Source organism: Aquarana catesbeiana, linkage group LG01 (assembly GCF_042186555.1).
Source record: "Aquarana catesbeiana isolate 2022-GZ linkage group LG01, ASM4218655v1, whole genome shotgun sequence".
NCBI classification, from domain to species: domain Eukaryota; kingdom Metazoa; phylum Chordata; class Amphibia; order Anura; family Ranidae; genus Aquarana; species Aquarana catesbeiana.
In genome coordinates, this window is record NC_133324.1 from 392,979,589 (window position 1) to 393,002,492 (window position 22,904).

Below are 22,904 nucleotides of genomic sequence, written 5' to 3' on the forward strand. Positions count from 1 at the left end.
GTGTGTGTGTGTGTGTGGTGTGTTTTTTGTTTTTGTTTTTTACAGCTTTGACCTATGTATATTATTCATACCTAGATGCCCCTGGAAGCTGGAAATCACTACTCCAGTGAGCTCCACTTGCTTCTGGGTCCTGTGCTGAGTGGCAACCTGATATTGTGAACATGGGAAATCGGCCATTCAGAGGATGCTTTGCATTTTCTAAATTGGTGTAAAGTGTGTCCTGGGCAAGGTGGGAGAACACGACATCGCCACTCTCGACCTCATCCTGTCAGGGAACAGTTTACATACTTTCAGAAAATGCAAATCGTTTTCTCCTGTATTCGCAATCCATCAGGCTCAGCTGCTCAGCATGGGGTTAGGAAGAAAGGGGAGATCACTGAAGTAGACACTGCTTTCCAGTTTCCATGAGTATCAGCCAGATTTTGGTCTAGCGTGAACCAGTCTAACTATATAAAAAGGAATGCCTCTTTTAACCACTTCAATACCAGGCACTTAGACACCTTCCCGCCCAGCCCAATTTTCACCTTTCAGCGCTGTTGCAATTTGAATGACAATTGCGCGGTCATGCTACACTGTACCCAAACAAATTTTTTATCATTTTGTTCCCACAAATAGAGCTTTCTTTTGGTGGTATTTGATAACCTCTGCGGTTTTTATTTTTTGCGCAACAAATAAAGACCGAAAATTTCGAAAAAAAAACAAGTTTTTCTTTGTATCTGTTAAATTTTTTTGTAAATAAGTACGCTTTCTCCTTCAATAATGGGCACTGATACGGCGGCACAGATGGGCACTGATACGGCGGCACAGATGGGCACTGATACGGCGGCACTGATGGGCACCGATGAGGAAGCACTGATGGGTGGCACTCGTAGGCGGCACTGATGGGTGGCACTCGTAGGCGGCACTGATAGAGCATTGCTGGGCAGATCTGGGCATATCATGGACATAATAGTGCCAATCAGTGCCCATTTGTGGGCACTGATTGGCACAGATTGGGCACATGTGGATGGCCATGGGGTATATACCTGGCCATCCACGTTGCCCCTTCCCTGGTGGTCCTAGTGGCATCCCTGGTAGTCCAGTGGGGTGATCTGAGGGGGGGCTCTAAATAAACAATCATAAACGATAAACAATCAGCGCAGACCCCCCCCTGCCAGGAGAGCCGCCGATCTACTCTCCTCTACTTGCGTCTGTCAGACGCGAGTGAGGAAGAGCTGATCAACGGCTCTTCCTATTGACAGCGTGATCAGCCGTGATTGGACACGGCTGATCACGTGGTAAAGAGCCTCTGCCGGAGGCTTTTTACCAAGATCAGTGTAGCGGTGTGTCAGACTGACACACCGATCGACACGATGCGCGCCCCCGGGGGCGCGCTGCGGCATGTTATCCTGCTGGACGTCATATGACGTCCAGTCAGGATAACGCAACCACTTCCCGGACGTCAATCCGCTATAGGGTTAAGCAGACTAGTGTTGAGGACACCTGTATGCACAACAATATATTCTGATAAAGCACCAGGAGCTTTGTTGTACAGCCTTTGCCATGTAAATATGTTTAGTAGTATTGGCTGCATGGGGTTGCTATGTCATGAGACGCACCTAAAGACCTGTAATGGGGCGTACCCACGGTCGGACTTTTTGGCTACAAAAGTCCGACAGCCTGTCCGGACTTTCTAATGACCGGACTTGCCTACACACGATCACACCAAAGTCCGACGGATTCGTACGTGATGACATACACCGGACTAAAATAAGGAAGTTGATAGCCAGTAGCCAATAGCTGTCCTAGCGTCGGATTTTGTCTGTCGGACTAGCATACAGACGAGCGGATTTCTGGGTCTGGCGGAGTTACAACGTAAAGATTTGAAGCAAGTTCCAAATCTAAAGTCTGTCAGATTTGCGACTGGAAAAGTCTGGGGAAGCCCACACACAATCGCAATGTCCGCCGGATTTGTTCCGTCGGATTTTTGTAGCCGAAAAGTCCGACTGTGTGTACACCCCATAAGACTTAAATGTAAACCTTTACATATACCCAGTGAAGTGACTGGCCTCAAGTGACAGATGAAACCAATCCTCCTACATAAGATTTGCCTGTTTGTCTACAGCTGCCTTTCCCCTACATCCCTTTTAAAGTGCATAATTTACACAGGATCTCTCGGCTCTGAAAAGCGGGGAGCTGAAGTTGCGTCAGTGAGAAGAGCTCTAAGAGCTAATTGGAGGGAAGGGAAACAACCCTTCACGGGAACAGAGCTAAGGCTGTCAATCAGCTGGAGCTCACTCCCATTTATCTTGGTGTCAGGGAAAAGTCATCAGAAGTGACTTGTGCTTATAGCCAAGGAAGGAGACGGTGGACAAATGACTTGATGCTCTGGATTGAGACACGTACACACTATCGAGGGATGTTTTTTGTTTATATTTCATGCCTAAGGTTTGCAAGCACTTTAGTCTTGGCGTTGGAATGCTGTTCTGGAACACACATCCAAGCCTAAAGCTAATTGTATGGCTCTTGGGCAAATGAAAATGAACCCATGCAGCGTTACAAAAAACAAATTTTTTTTGTCTGACTAAAAAAAGCCTTCATATAACCAAATAAAAAAAACAAAACAAAAGTGAGTGACTGAAAATAACCTTAAAGTGGAAGTCCATCCTAACACACTTAACTTCTCCCCTGCAATCATTAATGTGAGCCAAGTTCAGCCTTATGCCACAAAATCAGTTTTTCTAACTTTATTTTGCTGTATCCAGTGCTGTCACATGACTTCAATTCTACTTCCTTTTGAGTCTAAAAGCAGCCAGTGGGTGTGGTTACTGAAAGCTAGTGACATCGCTTCCATGGAGGGACACTGTTCCTGTGTAGCCAGTGGGTATATACAGGTTGGGAAGATCTGATTATAGGTTCCCGCCCAGTGTTCTCTCATCAGTTAGAATGCATTGTACATCCTAATGCATGAAGAAATAAAGCCCCAACTACACAAAACACAAGGGGGACTGGGAAGTGCTGGGCTTTGAATGAAGAATAGCAGAGGTGGCTCTCTAAGTAGGCGGTAGCCTAAGGCCTCGCGACTGCCTAATTTGTGTGTTACAGTGGAAGGTTATGTCCCCCGGTCATTGTCCCCAGGGCCTTCCTTGACGTGGGGGCCTGCAGTGCATGTCACTAAGTTTCCCTGTCTAGGGGCGGACTGACCACTTCCGCGCGGCCTTAGGTCTCGGTCGGTGGCTCTGAGTACTCCCCTACTGCGGCTCCGTCCCTTCTACCGCGCTCTGTGGATCTCCTGCCATGTGCAGAGCTGGGATAATACCTGTACTGGCCGAGCAGCTCCCTGATTTGACCCGCTAGATCTGGTGCTGCTGCCTAGCAATTATCGAGGAGCCAGTCTGCCAGCCAGAGCCTCAAGGTACTGCAGGATTTTCCTGATGCCCGACACTGACACAGCATCCCCACTAAGGTTGACCTAAAAAACACTGCTGCCTGTAACCTCACACACAACCTTGATATTTAAGCCATCTGGCATGTGATATGTTACCTACAGTACATCATTATCCTGCACCCCCCCCCCCCCCCCGGTTCCTGGCATCTCCATCCTCATAATCCCCCTGTGCCTGGCATCCTATCACCCCCCCCCTGCACCGCTCTGCCAGCTTCCTACCACCCCACTCCCTGTCATCATCATCATCATCCCCCATGTGCCTGGCATCCTGCCACCCCACTGTCATCTTCAGCCCCTCTGCCAGCTTCCTCACTGTCATTGTCATCCTCATCATTATCCCCCTGTGCCTGGCATCCTACCACCCCCTGGTCATCTTCACCCCCTGTACCACACTGCCAGCTTCCTACCACCCACTCCCTGTCATTATCTCCATCCTCATCCTTATCCCCCTGTGCCTGGCATCCTACCCCCCTGTAATTGCCACCCCCTGTACCACACTACCAGCTTCCTACCAACCCACCCACCCACTATCATCATAACTATACCCCACTTCTGACATCCTACCACCCTGCACCCAACATTCCCATGAATTTATCAATATTTGTGTGCGTGTAATATATATATTTGATTAAAGAGTAATTGGTTAGAGAAAATTCTAGAAACTGAGAATTCATAGTTCAAAGGAAATAAAGCTCTTTATATATGCATTTTATACAGTTAATTTCTATCGCTTGAATTATTTTTCCCATTTTGGGCATGAGTGGGGCCTAAGCCTAAGGCCTCACAAAGCCTAGAGCCTCTCCCTCAGAAGACTAGCACAGGAGAAGGGAACTGTCTGTAGCTTGAAGTGCGCTGGGGTCTCAGCTCAGTCTACAATGATCATAGTACAGGCAACCACACTAAGGATCTATTTCCACATATGACTTGTCATGCGACTTTGGACACAAAGTTGCATAACAAGTCACAACCCATTGATTTCAATGGCACCTGTTCCCATCTATGCAACTTTGAAAAGGTGCCTGGACTACTTTGATCGAGAGTGTGTAAAGTTGAATCAAAACTGCTCTTAGGCCTCTTTCACACTGACGATCCGTTCAGGTCCGCCTGACAGTTTTTTAGGCGGACCTGAACGGACCCTCCATAGATCTCTGTGGAGCGTCGGATGTCAGCGGTGACATGTCCGCTGACATCCGACCCGCTCCGATCCGAAAAAGTGTAATGGAGGAAAAACCTACTTTTCCATCCGTGATCAGATCGGCTCACAGTGAGCAGCGACGAACCTGTCATCTTCCTGCTCAGCGGGGATCGGCGGAGCGATCCATCCGCTGAGCAGAGCGGGCTCCGTACACGGACACGTCCGTGTGAAGGAGCCCTTAAAGTTGCACTTTAAATCATGCAACTTTGGGGTTTGCAATAGTGGAAACGTGACTTGTCATGCAACCTATGTGTCAAATTGCATGACAAGTCACAGCCCATTGATTTCAATGGCATCCGTTCCCATCTATGCGACCTTGAAAAGGTACCTGCACTACTTTAATGTGACTTTGATCCAGAGAGGTTAAAGTTGGATCAAAGCTGCACTCAGTCGCATCAAAGTCACACTCTAGCCTAAAGCTGGCCATACACCTATAGATTATCTGCAGATTTTCTATGGTTAGATGGAAAAAGTGCAACAGATTTCTCCATGTTCGCTAAACTGTGTGGATGGAGGAATCTTCCACTTTTTCCATCTAACCATAGAAAATCTGCAGATAATCTATAGGTGTATGGCCAGCTTTAGGCTACGTTTCCATTAGTGCGACTCCAAAGCTGTGCGACTGAGTGCAACTTTGATCCAACTTCACACTGCATCAAAGTTGCATCAAAGTAGTGCAGGCACCTTTTCAAAGTTGCATAGATCGAAACATTTGCATTTGAAATCAATGGGTTGTGATTTTGTGTCCAAAATCGCATGTGAAGTCTCACTAGTGAAAACGAGCCTTAAACTCATTACTCCCGTCTGATGAGCAATAGAAATTGATCTGTATCCTTCCAAAAATGTTACTTTAGTCTATTGCTTTCATATTTCTTCCCCAGCTCCCTCCGCTGTTCACATCAGCTGGGCGTGTGCCACATCGAAACAACCACTTAGTTGTACACTAGGGATGAGCTTCGTGTTCGAGTCGAACCCATGTTTGACTCGAACATCGTATGTTCGTCCGTTCGTCGAATTACGAACGATATGGGCCGTTCGTGCCAAATTCGAGTGGCGCATCATGGCCCATAATTCACTGCAGCATCGCAGTGCATTGCTGGCTGATGATTGGCCAAGCATACACTATGACCCGCATGCTTGGCCAATTACAGCGCCGTCTGTACAGAGAGCCGTAATTGGCCAAAGCCATGGTGGCTTTGGCCAATTATGGCTCAGGGGGTTTAGTACACGCCCCACACATTATTTAAGGCCGCCTGCATGGCGGCCCTGTGTAGTGTGTTCCGGCGTTGAGAGAGATAGAGAGACAGTGTCATTTGATTTAAGTTAGATAGAGTAGGCAGGCGAGTCAGTTAGCTGCACTTACAGTGTATTGTGTGTGTGTAATATATACACACACTGTATTCAGTTTAGCTAGATCAGTTCCTGTTATTCTCTTCCTACTGACAGGCAGGTGTTTTTACAGTATTTACAGCTACCTGAAGAAAATTGCTGGTGTTCTGATCCTAATAGTCCTATTAGCTACAGTATTTACAGTTAGTGTAGTGCATCCTCTGCATAGTGTGCACCTAAAGCTACCTGAAGAAAATTAGTGGTGTTCTTCTGATCCTATCAGTACAGTATCGCAGGCAGCTGCAGTATTTACAAATTAGTGTAGTGCGTCCTCTGCACAGTGTGCACCTGAAGAAAATTGGTGGTGTTCTTCTGATCCTATTAGTATCGCAGGCAGCTGTAGTATTTACAAGTTAGTGTAATGCGTCCTCTGTACAGTGTGTACCTAAAGCTACCTGAAGAAAATTGGTGGTGTTCTTCTGATCCTATTAGTATCGCAGGCAGCTGCAGTATTTACAAATTAGTGTAGTGCGTCCTCTGCACAGTGTGTAGGGATGAGCTTCCCGTTCGAGTCGAACATTGTCTGTTCGATCGTTCGCCGAATTGCAAACATCTTATGTTCCTCCATTCGTCAAATTACAAACGATATGGGCCGTTTGCGCCAAATTCGAGTGGCGCGTCACGGCCCATAATTCACTGCGGCATCGCAGTACATTGCTGGCTGATGATTGGCCAAGCATACACTATGACCCGCATGCTTGGCCAATCACAGCGCCGTCTGTACAGAGAGCCGTAATTGGCCAAAGCCATGGTGGCTTTGGCCAATTATGGCTCGGGGTTTAGTACACGCCCCACACATTATTTAAGGCCACCTGCAAGGCGGCCCTGTGTAGTGTGTTCCGGCATTGAGAGAGATAGATAGACAGAGAGACAGTGTCATTTGATTTAAGTTAGATAGAGTAGGCAGGCGAGTCAGTTAGCTGCACTTACAGTGTATTGTGTGTGTGTAATATATACACACACTGTATTCAGTTTAGCTAGATCAGTTCCTGTTATTCTCTTCCTACTGACAGGTGTTTTTACAGTATTTACAGCTACCTGAAGAAAATTGCTGGTGTTCTTATGATCCTATTAGTCCTATTAGCTACAGTATTTACAGTTAGTGTAGTGCATCCTCTGCACAGTGTGCACCTAAAGCTACCTGAAGAAAATTAGTGGTGTTCTTCTGATCCTATTAGTACAGTATCGCAGGCAGCTGCAGTATTTACAAATTAGTGTAGTGCGTCCTCTGCACAGTGTGCACCTGAAGAAAATTGATGGTGTTCTTCTGATCCTATTAGTACAGTACCGCAGGCAGCTGCAGTATTTACAAGTTAGTGTAATGCGTCGTGTGCACCTAAAGCTACCTAAAAAAATTGGTGGTGTTCTTCTGATCCTATTAGTATCGCAGGCAGCTGTAGTATTTACAAGTTAGTGTAATGCGTCCTCTGTACAGTGTGTAGGGATGAGCTTCCCATTCGAGTCGAACATCGTCTGTTCGATCGTTCGCCGAATTGCAAACATCTTATGTTCGTCCGTTCGCCAAATTACAAACGATATGGGCCGTTCGCGCCAAATTCGAGTGGCGCGTCATGGCCCATAATTCACTGCGGCATCGCAGTACATTGCTGGCTGATGATTGGCCAAGCATACACTATGACCCGCATGCTTGGCCAATCACAGCGCCGTCTGTACAGAGAGCCGTAATTGGCCAAAGCCATGGTGGCTTTGGCCAATTATGGCTCGGGGTTTAGTACACGCCCCACACATTATTTAAGGCCACCTGCACGGCGGCCCTGTGTAGTGTGTTCCGTCGTGCTTAGAGAGAGAGAGAGAGACAGTGTCATTTCATTTGAGTTAGCTAGATTAGGCAGGACAGTCAGTGAGTTAGCTGCACTTAGTGTAATATATATATATATATATATAATATATACACATACACTGTATTCAGTTTAGCTAGATCCGTTCCTGTTATCTTCCTACTGACAGGCAGGCTTGTCTTGTTACAGTATTTACAGCTACCTGAAGAAAATTGCTGGTTTTCTTTTGATCCTATTAGTACCACAGTCAGGCAGCTAGACTATTTACAGTTAGTGTAGTGCGTCCTCCTCACAGTGTTCAGTTAAAGCTACAAGTTAGTTTAGTGTGACCTCTGCACAGTGTTCAGCTAAAACTACAAGTTAGTGTAGTGCGTCCTCCTCACTGTGTTCAGCTAAAGCTACAAGTTAGTTTATTGTGACCTCTGCACAGTGTTCAGCTAAAGCTACAAGTTAAGGTAGTGCGTCTTCTGAACAGTGTTCAGCTAAAGCTACAAGTTAGTGTAGTGCGTCCTCCTCACAGTGTTCAGCTAAAACTACAAGTTAGTATAGTGCAACCTCTGCACAGTGTTCAGCTAAAGCTACAAGTTAGTGTAGTGTGTCCTCTGAACAGTGTTCAGCTAAAAATACAAGTTAGTGTAGTGCGTCGTCCTCATAGTGTTCAGCTAAAACTACAAGTTAGTTTTTTGCGAGCTCTGCACACTGTTCACCTAAAGCTACCTGTAGAAGGTTGGTGTTTTCCTGATCCTATCACTACCGCAGGCAGCTAAATAAGCTACAAGTTATTTTTTTGCGAGCTCTGCACACCTAAAGCTACCTGTAGAAGGTTGGTGGTGTTCTCATACTACAGGCAGGCAGTTGATTTTGCTAGCTGCAGTATCAGTATATATATACAGTGTATATATATTATATATATATATATATATATATATATATCCCAGCTTAGTGCAGCTACAGGCCATTAGTATGTCTGGAAGACCAACAAGGAGAGGCAGACAGTCACAAGCCAATAAAAGAGGGCAAGCAGGCTCTGTGTCTGGAGGCAACAGTGCTGGTCCTGGAGATGGTGCATCCTCATCAGCACGTGGCCGTGGGACACGCTTGGCCTTTTTTTCGGCAGCTGGCCGTGTTGAGCCGCAACATGCGGAAGACTTGGTCGAGTGGATGACCAAGCCGTCCTCATCCTCTCTCACCCATGCTCAGGGTAATTTGTCTGGCAAAGCAGCTGCCAACACGGCCTCTTCCCTCGGCTCAATGGCATCAGTGACTCCTTCCCTAGCCCCACCATGTCCTCCTGAGGAATCCCTCAAACTGTTTGACCACAGTGTTGGGTACATGCTCCAGGAGGATGCCCAGCGTTTAGAAGGCTCTGATGATGATACTGAGCTAGATGAAGGCAGTAACGTGAGCACAGGCAGAGGGGGTGCCCAAGAAGGACAGCAATCTGGCAGTCATGCTCCCCCTGCTGCAGCATACTGCCAGGTTTGCTCCAGTGATGAGGAGGGAGGGGATGATGAGGTCACTGACTCAACGTGGATGCCTGATAGGAGAGAGGAGGAGGCACATCACCAACGAGGCAGGATGCCCTCCAGGGGCCAGCCTAAGGGCAGCACACTGACTGCATCACACCCCAAAGCTCTACATGTGCAGGGCGCTGCTGTCTCTGCGCGTTATTCCAAAAGTTCTTTGGTGTGGGCCTTTTTTGAGATAAGTGCATCAGATCGCACCGCTGCTATTTGCAACATATGTCTTAAGTGTATCTCGCGTGGCCAAAATATCTCCCGCTTGGGCACCACATGCTTGACCAGACATATGTTGACCTGCCATGCAGTTTGTTGGCAAGCGTATCTAAAAGACCCACACCAAAGAACAAAGAGGACCTCTCCTTGCTCCTCATCAGCTGAGATCTCCAACCCCACTATACCTTCAGTCCTCTCTGAGACCTGCACTGAGAGGAAAGAAGGTGTAGAATTAGGTGTGTCACAGCCAAGTATTTGTGGGCAATCTGCTTTCAGTACACCAACGTCAGATTGTACCAGGCAAATTTCCCTGCCCCAGCTGCTGCACCGCCGAAAGAAGTTCGCTTCCAGCCATCCACATGCCCAGCGGTTGAATGCTAGCTTGGCAAAATTGCTAGCACTTCAACTGCTGCCTTTTCAGTTGGTAGACTCTGCCCCTTCCGTGAGTTTGTGGAATGTGCGGTTCCTCAGTGGCAGGTACCCAAACGCCACTTTTTCTCACGGAAGGCGATTCCGGCTCTCTATCAGCATGTGGAAGGCAATGTCTTGGCCTCGCTGGACAGGGCGGTCAGCGGTAAGGTGCATATTACCGCTGACTCATGGTCCAGCAAGCATGAACAGGGACGTTACCTAAGTTTCACCGCGCATTGGGTGACTGCTGGCAGCTGGGAAGGATGCAGGACAAGGTGCAGTAGTGTTGGAGGTTGTTCCGCCACCACGCCTCCAAAATGCCACTACTAATGATTGTGACACACCTCTCTCTTCCACCCCCTCCTCTTCTTCTTCCTCCATGGCCTCTTCCTGTGCTTTGTCCTCAGAACCAGCGGTGCTCCGTAGCCGTTCAAGGGGCTACGCAAGTATGCAGGCCAAAAGATGCCATGCGGTGCTTGAGCTGGTGTGCTTGGGGGACAGGAGCCACACTGGGGCAGAGGTTCTCTCAGCTCTGCAGGGGCAGGTTCAGAGGTAGTTGACGCCACACCAACTTAAGGCAGGAATGGTGGTTTGTGACAATGGCACCAACCTCCTCTCTGCCCTCCGACAGGGACAAATGACCCATGTGCCCTGTTTGGCTCACATCCTTAACTTGGTGGTGCAGCGGTTCTTGGGCAGGTACCCGGGCTTACAGGATGTCCTGAGGCAGGCCAGGAAAGTCTGTGTGCGTTTCCGCCGGTCATATAATGCCAGTGCTCGGCTGGCAGACCTCCAAAAGGAGTTTAACTTGCCCAAGAACCGCCTGATCTGTGACATGCCCACCAGGTGGAACTCAACGTTGGCCATGCTGCAGCAGCTGCACACGCAGCAGAGGGCCATCAATAAATACCTGTGCGACTATGGCACCAGGACAGGGTCAGGGGAGCTTGTTTTTTTTCCCCCACGCCAGTGGGCCATGATCAGGGATGCATGCACTGTCCTGTCACCATTTGAGGAGGCCACGAGGATGGTGAGCAGTGACAGCGCATGCATCAGTGACACTGTCCCCCTTGTCCACCTGTTGGAGCACACGCTGCGTGAAATAATGGACAGGGTACTTGAGGCAGAACAGAGGCAGGAAGAGGAGGACTTCCTTAGCTCTCAAGGCCCCCTTTATCCAGGCAGTGTTCCTGCGTGCCCGCCGATCACGCAGGAAGAGGAGGAGGAGGAGGAGGAGGAGGAGGAGGAGGAGGATTGTGTCAGTATGGAGGTGGAGCCTGGCACTCAGCATCAGCAGCAGTCTTTAAGGGATCAGTCCCAAGAATCACATGGACTTGTACGTGGCTGGGAGGAGGTGGCTGCAGACCATGTCGGCCTTAGTGACCCAGAGGACTCCGGACCGAATGCCTCAGCAAACCTACGCTGCATGGCCTCCTTGATCCTGCAAAGCCTGCGTAAGGATCCTCGTATTTGTGGTATCAAGGAGAAGGACCAATACTGGCTGGCAACCCTCCTTGATCCACGATACAAGGGTAAGGTTGCGGACCTTATCTTGCCGTCGCAGAGGGAGCAGAGGATGAAACATCTTCGGGAGGCCTTGCAGAAAGGTCTGTGCAACGCGTTCCCAGAGACTGGGAGGTTACAAACTCCTGTTTCTGGACAACGTGTTGCTGAGGCTTCGGTCAGTCAAAGACTGACTGCGTTCAGACAATTTTTTAGTCTGCAGCCCCAAGGTATGATCGGTTCCAGCAACCATCACCAGCGTCTGTTTTACATGGTGCAGGAATACCTAGGGGCAAGATCTGAATTGGACACCTTTCCCACCGAAAATCCTCTGGGTTACTGGGTCTTGAGGATGGATCACTGGCCAGAGCTTGCACAGTATGCAATTGAGCAACTGGCCTGTCCTGCATCCAGCGTTCTTTCGGAATGCACATTCAGTGCTGCTGGAGGCTTTGTAACCGATCACAGGGTGCGTCTGTCCACCGACTCGGTCGATCGACTGACCTTCATAAAAATGAATCAGTCTTGGATCACCACCAGCTACCAAGCACCGATGCTGATGTAACCGAATAATTTTTTTTTAAATCTCAGATCCCTTCAAAGACTGCCTATGCTGATGCTGAGTGACTATCCTGAGTAATTATCCTCTTCCTCCTCAATGATCACGCTGATAACTTGTAAGAACATTTTTGGTTCTGGGCGCCGCCACCAGTGCCTAAGGCCCAATTTTTCAGCCCCTGTTTAACAGGGGAGTGTAATTACAATTTTTGATGCAATACTTTGCAGCAAAGCTCGTTCCTGCGTTCCAACTAGAGTATCTGTGAGGGGTTGCAGTGTTGTGGCACCAGCACCAGTGCCTAAGGCCCAATTTTTCAGCCCCTGTTCAACAGGGGCATGTAATTACAATTCTTGATCTAGTATTTTACAGCAGGGCCCGTTTCTGCGCCCACCAAGAGCGAGTGAGGACTTACAGTGTTGTGGCACCAGCACCACCACCACCAAAGGCCCAATTTTTCTGCCCCTGTTCAACAGGGGCATGTAATAACAATTCTTGATCTAATATTTCACAGCAGGGCCCTGTGAGGGCTTACAGTGTTGTGGCCACAAAAACACCTAAGGCCCAAATTTCTGCTGAGTATATAGCGCAGGCCCCTACTTTCAAATATCCAACTTACAAACGACTCCTACTTGCAAACGGAAGGAGACAACAGGAAGTGAGATGAAATCTACCCCTAGGAAGGGAAATTCTCTCCTGTAAGAGTTAATATGGGAAAAACATTTCTCCTTTCCACTGATGCTTTATCACCAATCCTTGTTTCACAAAAAACCCCAAATTTTCAAAAAACAATTGTCATTGGGACAAAAAGTGAGGTGAAATCTACTGAAGAGGAGCGCAGACAGCAAAATAAATGTCACAGGGGTGATAACCCTTCCCTATGTTTTCCAAAAAGCTTAAAATAGATTTTTTGGCTGGAGCTAAACACGTTAAAAATGTACCAGTTCAAAATTACAAACAGATTCTACTTAACAACAAACCTACAGTCCCTGTCTTGTTTGCACCGCCTGTATACTGCTGTTCAGAGTACAGAGCCTGTATACTGCTGTTTCCTTTTTTCAATTTGGGTGCGGGGTTCCCCTTAATACCCATACAAGACCCAAAGGGCCTGGTAATGGACTGGAGGGTACCCATGCCGTTTGTCTCACTGATTTTCATCCATATTGCCAGGACCCGACATTACATTAAAGCCGCAAGCAGTTTTAAATGACTTTTTTTCCTTTAAAAATGACATTTTGTGCAGGGACTGTTCTAAGCACGGGAAACACGCGCCACTTTACAGGCATACTATAGACACCCCCCAGGTATGATATTTAAAGGAATATTTCCCTTTTTTTTTTTTTTTTACTTTAAGCATCATTAAAATCACTGCTCCCGAAAAAACGTCAGTTTTTAAAAAAATTTTTTGCATTGATACATGTCCCCTGGGGCAGGACCCGGGTCCCCAAACCCTTTTTAGGACAATACCAAGCAAATTAGCCTTTAAAATTAGCACTTTTGATTTCGAACGTTCGAGTCCCATAGACGTCAATGGGGTTCCAACGTTCGTGCGAATTTTCGGTCTGTTCGAAGGTTCTGGTGCGAACCGAACCGGGGGTTGTTCAGCTCATCCCTAACAGTATGCACCTAAAGCTACCTGAAGACAATTGCTGTTGTTCTGCTCCTATTAATACCACAGACAGGCAGCTACAGTATTTACAGTTAGTGTACTGTGTCCTCTGCACAGTGTGCACCTAAAGCTACCTGAATAAAATTGGTGGTGTTCTTCTGATCCTATTAATACCACAGGCAGACAGCTACAGTATTTACAGTTAGTGTAGTGCGTCCTCTGCACAGTGTGCACCTAAAGCTACCTGGAGACAATTGCTGTTGTTCTGCTCCTATTAATACCACAGACAAGCAGCTACAGTATTTACAGTTAGTGTACTGTGTCCTCTGCACAGTGTGAACCTAAAGCTACCTGAATAAAATTGGTGGCGTTCTGATCCTATATTAATAACACAGGCAGGCAGCTACAGTGTTTACAGTTAGTGTACTGCGTCCTCTGCACAGTGTGCACCTAAAGCTACCTGAAGAAAATTGGTGGCGTTCTGATCCTATATTAATAACACAGGCAGGCAGCTACAGTATTTACAGTTAGTGTACTGCGTCCTCTGCACAGTGTGCACCTAAAGCTACCTGAAGACAATTGCTGGTGTTCTCATACTAATAATACTAAAGGCAGGCAGTTGTTTCTGCTAGCTGCAGTATTAGTATCTATATACAGTACATCCCAGCTTTGTGCAGCTACATCTCACTGCAGGCCATTAGTATGTTTGGAAGGCCAACAAAGAGAGGCAGACCGTCACAAGCCAATAAAAGAGAGCAAGCAGGCTCTGTGTCTAGAGGCAACAGTGCTGGTCGTGGAGATGGTGCATCCTCATCAGCACATGGCCGTGGGACACGCTTGTCCTTTTTTTCGGCAGCTGGCCGTGCAGAGCAGCAACATGCGGAAGACTTGGTAGAGTGGATGACCAAGCCGCCCTCATCCTCCTCATCCTCTCTCACCCATGCTCAGGGTGCTTTGTCTGGCAAGGCAGCTGCCAACGCGGCCTCTTCCCTCGGCTCAATGGCATCAGTCACTCCTTCCCTAGCCCCACCATGCCCTCCTGAGGAGTCCCCCGAACTGTTTGACCACAGTGTTGGGTACATGCTCCAGGAGGATGCCCAGCGTTTTGAAGGCTCTGATGATGGTACTCGGCTAGAGGAAGGCATTAACGTGAGCCCAGAGAGAGGGGGTGCACAAGAAGGACAGCAATCTGGCAGTCATGTTCCCCCAGCTGCAGCATACTGCCAGCTTTGCTCCAGTGATGAGGAGGGAGGGGGAGGAGGAGGAGGCACATCACCAACGAGGCAGGATGCCCTCCAGGGGGCCAGCTTAAGGGCAGCACTGCATCACACCGCAGAGCTCCGCATGTGCAGGGCGCTGCTGTCTCTGTGCATTATTTCAAAAGTTCTTTGGTGTGGGCCTTTTTTGAGACGAGTGCTTCAGATCCCATCGCTGCTATTTGCAACATATGTCTCAAGCGTATCTCGCGTGGCCAAAACATCAACCGCTTGGGCACCACATGCTTGACCAGACATATGTCGACCTGCCATGCAGTTCGTTGGCAAGCGTACCGAAAAGACCCACACCAAAGGACAAAGAGGACCTCTCCTTGCTCTTCATCAGCTGGGATCTCCAACCCCACTATACCTTCAGTCCCCTCTGAGACCTGCACTAAGAGGAATGAAGGTGTAGAATTAGGTGTGTCACAGCCAAGTACTTGGGGGCAATCTGCTATCGGTACACCGACGTCAGATTGTACCAGGCAAATTTCACTGCCCTAGCTGCTGCACCGCCAAATGAAGTTCACTCCCAGCCATCCACATGCCCAGTGGTTGAATGCTAGCTTGGCTAAATTGCTAGCACTTCAACTGCTGCCTTTTCAGTTGGTAGACTCTGCCCCCTTCCGTGAATTTGTGGAATGTGCGGTTCCTCAGTGGCAGGTTCCCAAATGCCACTTTTTCTCACGGAAGGCGAGGACAACGAGAAGGAGGAAGAGGAGGAATGTGTCAGCATGGAGGTGGAGCCTGGCACTCAGCATCAACATCAGCAGCAGTCTTTAAGGGGTCATTTACAGTCCCAAGAAACCCATGGACTTGTACATGGCTGGGAGGAGGTGGCTGCGGATCATGTCGTCCTTAGTGACCCAGAGGACTCCGGACCGAATGCCACAGCAAACCTACGCCGCATGGCCTCCCTGATCCTGCAAAGCCTGCGGAAGGATCCTTCCTCGTATTAGTGGTATCAAGGAGAGGGATCAATACTGGCTGGCAACCCTCCTTGTTCCACGTTACAAGGGTAAGGTTGCAGACCTTATCTTGCCGTTGCAGAGGGAGCAGAGGATGAAACATCTTCGGGAGGCCTTGCAGAAAGATCTGTGCAACGCGTTCCCAGAGACTGGGAGGTTACAAACTCCTGTTCCTGGATAGCGTGTTGCTGAGGCTTCGGTCAGCCAAAGAAGGAGCTATGGAGAAGGTGGCTGTCTGACCGATGCGTTAAGACAATTTTTTAGTCCACAGCCCCAAGGTATGATCGGTTCCAGCAACCATTGCCAGCGTCTGTTTTACATGGTGCAGGAATACCTAGGGGCAAGATCTGACTTGGACACCTTTCCCACCAAAAATCCTCTGGGTTACTGGGTCTTGAGGATGGATCACTGGCCAGAGCTTGCACATTATGCAATTGAGCTACTAGCCTGTCCTGCATCCAGCGTTCTTTCGGAATGCACATTCAGTGCTGGTGGAGACTTTGTAACCGATCACAGGTGCGCCTGTCCACCGACTCTGTCGATCGACTGACCTTCATAAAAATGAATCAGTCTTGGATCACCACCAGCTACCAAGCACCTGATGATGATGTAACCGAATAATTTTTTTTTGAAATGTCAGATCCCTTCAAGATTGCCTATGCTGATGCTGAGTGACTATCCTGTTATGCTGAGCGACTATCCTCTTCCTCCTTAATAATCATGCTGATAGCTTGTAAGAATATTTTTGGTTCTGGGCGCCGCCACAAGTGGCTAAGAACCAATTTTTCAGTCCCTGCTTAACAGGGGTGTGTAATTACAATTTTTGATGCAATATTTGGCAAGGAGGGTTCGTTGCGCTCAACTGGAGTATTTGTGAGGGGTTGCAGTGTTGTGGCACCAACACCAGTGCCTAAGGCCCAATTTTTCAGCCCCTGTTTAACAGGGGCGTGTAATTACAATTTTTGATGCAATACTTTGCAGCAGGGCTTGTTCCTGCGCTCCAACTAGAGTATCTGTGAGGGGTTGCAGTGTTGTGGCACCAGTGCCCAAGGCCCAATTTTTCTGCCCCTGTTCAACAGGTGGATGTAATTACAATTCTTGATATAATATTTCACAGCAGGGCCCATTCCAGCTGCCACCAAGAGTAACTGTGAGGACTTAGTGTTGTGGCAACACCACCACCACCAAAGGCCCAATTTTTCTGACCCTGTTCAAGAGGGGCATGTAATTACAATTCTTGATGTAATATTTCACAGCAGAGCCCGTTCCTGCGCCCACCAAAAGTAACTGTGAGGGCTTACAGTGTTGTGGCAACACCAACACCTAAGGCCGCAATTTCTGCAGAGTATATATAGGGCAGGCCCCTACTTTTAAACATCCAACTTACAAACGACTCCTACTTGCAAACAGAAGGAGACAACAGGAAGTGAGATGAAATCTACCCCTAGGAAGGGAAATTCTCTCCTGTAAGAGTTAATATGGGAAAAAACGTGTCTCCTCTCCACTGATGCTTTATCACCAATCCTTGTTTCACTAAAAACCCCAAATTGTCAAAAAAAAATTGTCATTGGGACAGAAAGTGAGGTGAAATCTTCTGAAGAGGTACACAGACAGCAAAACAAATGTCACAGGGGTAATAACCCTTCCCTATGTTTTCCAAAAAGCTTAAAAATAGATTTTTTGGCTGGAGCTACACTTTAAAAATGTACCAGTTCAAAATTACAAACAGATTCTTCTTAAAGCGGAGCGCCGCCGAAAATTTTTTTTTTTAAAGTCAGCAGCTACAAATACTGCAGCTGCTGACTTTTAAAACATGGACACTTACCTGTCCAGGGCGCCCGCGATGTCAGCACCCGAGGCCGAACCGTCTCTCCGTCCTCGGGTGCTGCCTCCTCCATCTTCAGTAAGGGAATCAGGAAGTGAAGCCGTGCGGCTTCACTTCCCGGTTCCCTACTGCGCATGCGCGAGTCGCGCAGCGCAATACGGATGGTCCCTGCTGCCTCTGGGACCCGTGTGTTTCCCAGCAGGCAGCGGGGAGGGAGCAGGAAGTGGCGTAAATAACCGCAGATTCTGCGGCTATCTATGCCGGAAGTGAGTACAGATACCTGTAATATACAGGTATCTGTACTCCCCTCCCCCCTGAAAGGTGCCAACTGTGTCACCGGAGGGGGGGAGGAATCTGATGAGTGGAAGTTCCACTTTTGGGTGGAACTCCACTTTAACAACAAACCTACAGTCCCTGTCTTGTTTGCACTGCCTGTATACTGCTGTTCAGAGTATATAGGGCCTGGGGGCCCCACGCCTTTCCTTTTTTAAATTTAATTTCCCCTTAGTACCCATACAGGACCCAATGGACTGGGGGAGGGGGGGGGGTGACCATGCCGTCTGTCTCACTGATTTTCATCCATATTGCCGGAACCCAAGTAGTTTTAAATTACTTTTATTCCTTTAAAAATGTAATTTTGTGCAGGGACTGTTCTAAGCACGAGAAACACGCGCAACTTTACAGGCATACTGTAGACACCCCCCAGGTACGATATTTAAAGGAATATTTCACTTTTTTTTTCACTTTAAGCATTAAAATCACTGCTCTCGAAAAAACGTCCGTTTTTAAAACTTTTTTTGCATTGATACATGTCCCCTGGGGCAGGACCTGGGTCCCCAAACCCTTTTTAGGACAATACCATGCAAATTAGCCTTTAAATTTAGCACTTTTTATTTCGAACGTTCGAATCCTATAGACTTCAATGGGGATGTAAAGTTCACGCAAATTTTCGGTCCGTTCGCAGGTTCTGGTGCGAACCGAACCGGGGGGTGTTCGGCTCATCCCTATTGTACACTGTAGAAAATCTGCAGCATGGTGTGCTGTAATCTATCTTAGACCCCTTTCACACTGAGGCGCTTTGCAGGTGCTACAGCACTAAAAATAGCGCCTGCAAAGTGCCCTGAAAGAGTCGCTCCTGTCTCTTCAGTGTGGAGCAGTGTGCTGGCAGGGCAGTAAAAAAGTCCTGCTAGCAGCATCTTTGGAGCGGTGTTTATACCACTCCTCCACCACTCCTGCCCATTGAAATCAATGGGCGGCGCGGCTATACTGCCGGCAAAGCGCTGCTGCAGCAGTGCTTTGTGGGTGGTTTTAACCCTTTCTCGTCCGCTAGCGGGGGTTAAAAGCGCCCCACTAGTGGCCGAATACCTCCACAAATACGACGGTAAAGCGCCGCCGCCCCAGTGTGAAAGAGGCCTTGCAGTTTCTAACAAACCTAACATACTTCCAAAGCCTGTTTCCCCCATCCCCACCCCCAGGAGAAACTGCTGGCCCAAACGCCGCAATGAAGACTGGAGGAGATCATGTTCTGTGAAGGGTAGGAGGGATGAGGGTGGGGCTAGGTAGGTCTAGGTATATCTTTCTAAGAATGGCCGACGACTTTTTCGGGAAGTGAAAGACAGCTTAGCAAATTCAGATAAAGGGAGACAGCGTTGTCGGTGAAGAACAGGAAGAATCTGATTTTGTCGCTTAGAATGTCTTATCCAAGACAGACAATGAATAATATCAAAGATAAAGATATTTAACATACTATTAATAGGAAAATCATTTTTGATTGGACATCCACTTTTGGTGCTAGCTCATACCAAACGCAGTTCCGTTTTTTTTCTGCACAAAATGCATGCACAGTGTTTTCCATGTATTCCAATGGCTCTAGTTCACACCATGCAGTCACACCACTCTCTAGTTCACACCACAGGAAACTGACTGCACGGTGTGAACTAGAGCCATTGGCATACATGGAAAACTGTGCATGCATTTTGAGTGCAGAAAAAAAGCACACGGAACTGAATGGAACTGTGTCTGGTTGTGAACTAGCACTTATAGAAGGAAAGAACATCTGTGAAAGTTCATATAAGCAGAGTTTGAGGGTGGGAACCCCCGATGACATCACGGATGACTGAGTTTTTACATTTCCTGGTCTCACCAAGAGAAAAATCTTAAATGACTAGACCAATCCTGTTTGAGTGTGGCTATGCTTGTTTTTATGGTCCTACTAGATGTAATGAACTATAGGATTTGTATACAATTTGAGCATACAGATGTCCTCAACACTAGTCTGCATGTGGGTCAGTGAAGCAATACAAACTTACCTTTAAAGATTTGTGTGCATAGAGCAGTGCACTGCTCGTTCCAAACATACTGAAGTGAGCAGAGATAGAGGTTTGAGGTACTGTACTGAAGTAAAGGTGACTCCAAGGGGAAACTCACACCTGTATACATATAAAAAAAATGTTAATTAATACAAATTAGAAAATTCACAAAAAAGCAACCATCACCACACTATCAAAAACATTCATGACAATGTTGTCAGGAACTCAGAAAAGGGGGGGGAGACCCAGACTCTCATTCAAGACCCAGTCTCACCATACAGCTGCACCATAAACAGTAGGGATGAGCTGAACACTCCCCAGTTCGGTTCGCACCAGAACCTGCGAACGGACCGAAAGTTTGTGCGAACTTTAGAACCCCATTAAAGTCTATTGGACTCGAACGTTCAAAATCAAAAGTGCTAATTTTAAAGGCTAATATGCAAGTTATTGTCCTAAAAAGTGTTTGGGGACCCAGGTCCTGCCCCAGGGGACATGTATCAATGCAAAAAAAAGTTTTAAAAACGGACGTTTTTTTGAGAGCAGTGATTTTAATGATGCTTAAAGTGAAAAAAAGTGAAATATTCCTTTAAATATCGTACCTGGGGGTGTCTATAGTATGCCTGTAAAGTTGCGCGTGTTTTCCGTGCTTAGAACAGTCCCTGCACAAAATGACATTTTTAAAGGAATAAAAGTTATTTAAAACTGCTTGCGGCTTTAATGTAATGTCGGGTCCCGGCAATATGGATGACAATCAGTGAGACAAACGGCATGGGTACCCCCCCCCCAGTCCATTACCAGGCCCTTTGGGTCTTGTACGGATATTAAGGGGAACCCCGCACCCAAATTAAAAAAAGGAAAGGCGTGGGGCACCCAAGCCCTATATACTCTGAACAGCAGTATACAGACGGTGCAAACAAGACAGGGACTGTAGGGAAGAACACCAGCAATTTTCTTCAGGTAGCTTTAGGTGCACACTGTGCAGAGGACACAGTACACTAACTGTAAATACTGCAGCTGCCTGCCTGTGGTATTAATAGGTTCAGAACAACAGCAATTGTCTTCAGGTAGCTTTAGGTGCACACTGTGCAGAGGACACAGTACACTAAATGTAAATACTGTAGCTGCCTGCCTGTGGTACTAATAGGATCAGAAGAACACCACCAATTTTCTTCAGGTAGCTTTAGGTGCACACTGTACAGAGGACACAGTACACTAACTGCAAATACTGTAGCGGCCTGCCTGTGGTACTAATAGGATCAGAAGAACACCAGCAATTTTCTTCAGGTAGCTTTAGGTGCAGACTGTGCAGAGGACACAGTACACTAACTGTAAATACTGTAAATACTGTAAAAACACCTGCCTGCCTGTCAGTAGGAAGAGAATGCATATATATATATATATATATATATATATACACAATACACTGTAAGTGCAGCTAACTGACTCGCCTGCCTACTCTAACTTAAATCAAATGACACTGTCTCTCTGTCTATCTCTCTCTGCCACAACACACTACACAAGGCTGCCACGCAGACGGCCTTATATAGTGTGGGGTGTGTACTAAACCCCCTGAGCCTTAACTGGCCAAAGCCACCCTGGCTTTGGCCAATTACGGCCCTCTGTACAGACGGCACTGTGATTGGCCAAGCATGTGGGTCATAGTGCATGCTTGGCCAATCATCAGCCAGCAATGCAATGCGATGCCGCAGTGAATTATGGGCCGTGATGTGCCACTGGAATTTGGCGCGAACGGCCCATAACGTTCGCAATTTGATGAACGGTCGAACAGGCAAAGTTCGAGTCGAACATGGATTCGACTCGAACTCGAAGCCCATCCCTAGTAAACAGCACTGGCTGATATGGAAGGCAAAGTTCACATGCTATGATGCGCAAGGATGCCACACCAAAAAACAGTACATGTATAAAAATAAAAACCAGAGCTAGCAATGTGATACGAACTTAAGCTGTATTGATAGACGCTGACATGCACAGCTTCTGAGTAAGCTATATACTCCAAAGCTATATGATGGAAACAGGATGGTGGAGAAAGGGAGGGATGATGAAGTCACTCAGGTTGATAGTCATGGGTGAGGAAACATTGACATGGCGTTGGTAACAGAAGTGGTAGCATAGGGAGTCAGGAGCAGTGTCTCAGGAGCAATCTCTCCTGATCTCTCACTGATGCTCAGTCCGCCCCGATAGCCAGTTCACAGGAATGTCAAATCCACTGGACTATTCGCCTCTGCAATTCCACAACCCCCAAGATAGCTGCAAGGTGGATGAAGGGGTCAGTGTAGATATGTCACTGGCGTCACCTAAAAGTCCTTGTAGCCTCTGTGCAGGCTGGATGGTGCCAGATGGGACAGCTGATAGCGTAAGCCGTTTGAATGAGAGGAAAGCCGAGTCACATGATGTGACATTGATGCATTTCACTTTTCATCAGGACGATGTGGAAGTCTGTTTCAGGGGTTAATAACATGTAACCAACGTATTTCCCCTTTTGAAACCTCTCCTGATCACTTATCACAGTTTTAAAGAACCACGCCATGAAAAAATTAGTAAAAAGTATGATAATAGTAAATAGTGTGTCAGATAACCTCAAGATGTTTTACGGTTTAGGTCTCAAAATACAAACGTATTATTTTGCTATAGACATATATATATAGAAATATGTATTGATGAAATCTCCTTAACCATACATCCAAACAAATCATTATTGGGGTAATTGACATTCACAGCAGGGCAATCCAATGGGTGTTAAAATTACAGAAAAACCCTAGAGTTTTTATATATTGAATTCTGTTTCCGTTCAACTGTAATGTGGAGACAGAAAATAATAAGCAGGATCCAGTCATGGAATAAAGTTCCAAAAATCACAGGTATCTCTGATGCTATCAAATAACATTATGAATCCAGGAACA